The sequence below is a fragment of the Arachis ipaensis genome, chromosome B07, assembly GCF_000816755.2.
Source record: "Arachis ipaensis cultivar K30076 chromosome B07, Araip1.1, whole genome shotgun sequence".
Lineage (NCBI taxonomy): Eukaryota > Viridiplantae > Streptophyta > Magnoliopsida > Fabales > Fabaceae > Arachis > Arachis ipaensis.
In genome coordinates, this window is record NC_029791.2 from 12,250,564 (window position 1) to 12,255,038 (window position 4,475).

Here is a 4,475-nt window from a genome sequence, read left to right on the forward strand (position 1 = left end):
TAAAAAATTAATAATTAAATTATTTTTTTCTAAGATACCTACCCTTCAATAATTTTTCAATTATTAAATTGTAATTTTACTAAAATTTTTGTTAATAATTATTTTTATATTTACTATTAATTTTTTGATATTAATATATATTATTTTAACATTAAATAAAAAAATCTTGGTAAAATTATTTTTCGATATCAATATATATTAAGAGACTTGCTACACATATAAATTTTTAGCATACAAGTCTATACAAGTCAGCCTAAACCCAACAAAAACAACTCTCAATTTAAAGAGCGTGTAAACACGCGCTTCTTCAACTTCGAATAGCGCGAAATGAGAAATGGTTCTTCTTCAACATTTGTATTCCACGTTCTTCCTCATACTCCTTCTCCTTCTTCTTCTTCTTCTCTTTCTTCTTTGCATTCCTCCTCATTTTTCTTCGCGTTTTCATCCTCATTGTGGTTCTTTTTATTGTTGTTGCATTTTTTTCCTCCTTCTCTTTCTATTGATTTTGCAATATTATGTAATTTTTTTCTTCTTTCTTTGATTTTTTCTCCCAAGAAAAATTATAAGAAAACAAAATAAGAAGATGAAGAAGAAGAAGAAGCAGTAGAAGATGAGAAGGATGACGAGGAAGAGTTTTGAATTATGTATAACTTATCAAAATAAAAATACACCCAAATATCTTCGTGTTACACCCAAATTTGCTGCAAATACAAAAAAAATATTTTCTCTAATGCTGCATTTTTTTCTTCTTTTTTTCCTTATTTCTTTCTTTCTTTTAGTTAAATGAATGTAAGTTCATCCTTTTCCAAGTAATTTTGCAACATTATGTGTTTCTTCTTCTTCTTTGTTTGATATTTTCATTTTTATTCTTGTTAAGAGAGTAAAACAAAAAAAAAACTTGAGAAGATAAAACAAAAAAAAAAGATGAATAAGAAAAAAAGAAAAAGAAGATGGTGATGATGATAAAAAAAAAAGAAGAAGCAGTAGAAGATGAGAAGGAGGAAGAGGAAGAGTTTTGAATTATGCAGAACTTATCGGAATAAAAATACACCCAAATATATTCGTATTACACCCAAAATTGCTGCAAATACAAAAAAATATTTCCTCTAATGCTGCATTTTTTCTGCTTCTTTTTTTTCTTATTTTCTTTTTTCTTTTAGTTAAATGAATGTAAGTTCATCCTCTTTCAAGTAATTTTGCAGCATTATGTGTTTCTTCTTCTTCTTTGTTTGATTTTTTTATTTTTATTATTGTTAAGAGAGTAAAACAAGAAGAAACTTGATAAGGTAAAACAAAAAGAAAAAGATGAATAAAAAAAAGAAGATGGTGATGATGATAAAAAAAGAAGCAATAGAAGATGAGGAGGAGAAAGAGAAAAAATTTTGAATTATGCAGAACTTATCAGAATAAAAATACACCCAAAATTCTTAAAATACACCTAAATATCTTCGTGTTATACCCAAATATCTCTGTGTTACACCCAAATTTGCTGCAAATACAGAAAAATTAATGCTACATTTTTTTCTTCTGAATTGAACCACACCTCAGCCACTTGATTAGATTCAAAACAATAAAAAGAGGAGAAAAAATTCCAATGAAAAAAGAAGGAGGAAGAGGTGGTGTTGATGACGATAATAACGAAGAAGAAGAAGAAGAACGTGAAATAATAATAAGAAGAAGAAGAACGTGCAGTAACGGTACGAAATGCGTGAATATAAATGACTTGTATGGAAAAAATGCTTGTATGTGGAGAATAATTCATATAGTAATTGTATACATATTAATAGTGGTAAGATTTTTTATTTAATGTTAAAATAATATATAGTGATATCGAAAAATTAATAGTAAAATATAAAAATAATTGTTAATAAAAATTTTGGTAAAATTAAAATTTAATAATTAAAAATTATTGAAGGGTATCTTAAAAAAATAATTTAATTATTAAATTTTTTTAAAATATTTTGATAAAAAATATAATTTAATCAATAAAAAATAATTTATTAAAAGGTATTTTGGTAAGTAAAATTTAATGACAAAAAAATAAATTTTTTATTAAAGGGTATTTTTGTAAAAAATAATTTATTTTTTCTTAAAAATGGATAAAGTTAATATTAGTTAACACAAAAAATTTAAAATGGATTAAAGAGGAGGTTTTTTAAAAGTTATAAAGAAGAAGAATATACATTTTACAAATAGAAGGGAGGAGAGTGTCATGTTAGTATCTCTCAGGAGAAAAAAGTGAAATTTTCTCTTTATTGTTTCACCAAAAGTTGATATGAAATCTAAGTATATGGATACAGTGATACATAGGTTTTTTTTTTCCTTTCAGATATTTATAAGCTGCGTTTATTTACAGATATGAAGCATTAGAATAGACCGATAGAGATACAAAAATATAAAATTGTATTTGACAGATAAGACATAAACGGAGATATTATATCTAAAGACATTGAATTAGTGTATTTTATATTTATTCTAATAGAAAAAATACAGAAACACTAACAAGAGATACAATTTATTTTTTATTTTTTTATTATTCTTGTTAATTTTTTATAATTATATTTTTCATTATTATATTTTTTTCTAAATTTTTTTAATAGAAAAATATGATAATAAATTATACTTTCATAATTTATTCTAGTTTTATTACTAAACAAAATACAAGAATACTAATTTTTGTGTCTATGTCTTTTGTATCTTGTTCTCAATCTTATCTTGTCTTATTCTCAGAACTAAACACTGAATAAAAGTATCTTCATTAGTCCTCACAAAATTGCAATCAAATTTGCTTTTCTAAAACTTTTCTTTTTCTTGGCTCTTTTTTTTTTGCATATGAAAATTGTATGTGTATTGTGCATTGTTATGAAATTTGGGTGTGTTAGCCAGTGATGTGGTGGCTGCGTTTTTGAAATTTATGGAAGAAAAATTGGGCTGTTTGATATTTTTTGTTGATAAAAATTGATACATAAATTGGACAGTTCGATTTGTGTAAGGAAAAAAATTTTAAACCTGTATGACGCTAATCGGTAGGTCCGATTTCAGTATTTTTATTTGTTATTTCGAGAAAGAACAAATCGTACCGTTTGATTTGCTTTAAAAAAAATTAATACCTAAATAGAAATTGGACCAACTGGTTTGTATGTCTATATATATACAACACGTATCCCAACTGACAGATCTTTCTTTCTTCTTCACTCAACTCTGGAGAACTCTCCTCCTCTCATTATATTCTCCTTTGTATTTTAAAAAAATACAATGAAACTCATTTTGATCTGAGTAAAAAAAATAGATGATAGAGTTGTGTTAAAAGTATATTATTACGGTTAGATTTTGTTACAAACATCTAAAAGAGTGAAACTTGTATGTGAGAATCCGTTAGATATTGTTATTCTATTCACACTCTCATTTGAAGAAATAAAAGGTGTGATTTGTGAGAAGATAGATTATCAAATATCAAGAAGAGTGTCATGTATTTTGTAAAGATATCCTATATCAATATTTGGTGGATTCGTTCAATTTCATACCAAATATGCAAGAAAAAGTCAGGGGCAGCCAGGAATCGGCGCAAAAAATGATAGATTGATCCAGGCCTAAGTCAGCAAAAATGTTAGTGGACCATCGACCTCCTCGTAGTCGAAACAAAATGTCCTACAAAGGACTCTGTACAAGTGCGTTAGGTATGCCAATCTCCAACTAAATTTAGCAATACTGGCGAAGTTGCGTAATAAAGGCAAAAATTTTCAATGCCCATCACCCCAGACTTATCTCCAAATAGGATAGACTTATCTCCAAATAGGATCGTTTCGAATAATAACATGATGTAGTACTTTACGTACCTCTGAATCCCAATTTCATCATTCAAGACTAAACGGTCTTTCAGATTTCGTAGCCACGTCAACTTTATAAAACTTTCTCTACAATTTGCCTTCTTAAGTGCCACCCCAAATTGATCCAAGCATTCAGCCTCTAAGGTATCGAAATTACTAATGGTCACTCATGTTATTAGAAGGCTATTAGTCAGAAGACCAAGTATTATAGCCACATCTTTCAATGTGACGACACACTCACTAACCAGAAGGTGAAATGTAAGTGGATCAGGGTGTCATCTTTTGATCAGTGCATTAATCATTGCTGATTGACACTGAATTACTCCAATATAAAAAACGTAATAAAATTTAGTTTTTCGTAAATGTCCTTCCATGATAGAATTGTGCGGATCCGATGGCAATAAGTGGTTATACGTTAATATCCATAAACCCTACAAAACGTAGCCAAAGTTTACATCAAACAAAAATATTCATAAAAACTTAATTATAATAAATATATTTTTTTATATATAATTTTAGAAGAGAGAAGAGTGATTTAATTACATGAAAATAGTACTTTCTAAAAATAAAGATATGTTTCTAAATTAGTATAATTATGTATTATTCATTAAATATTAATTATAATATAATTATAATAAATATATTTGT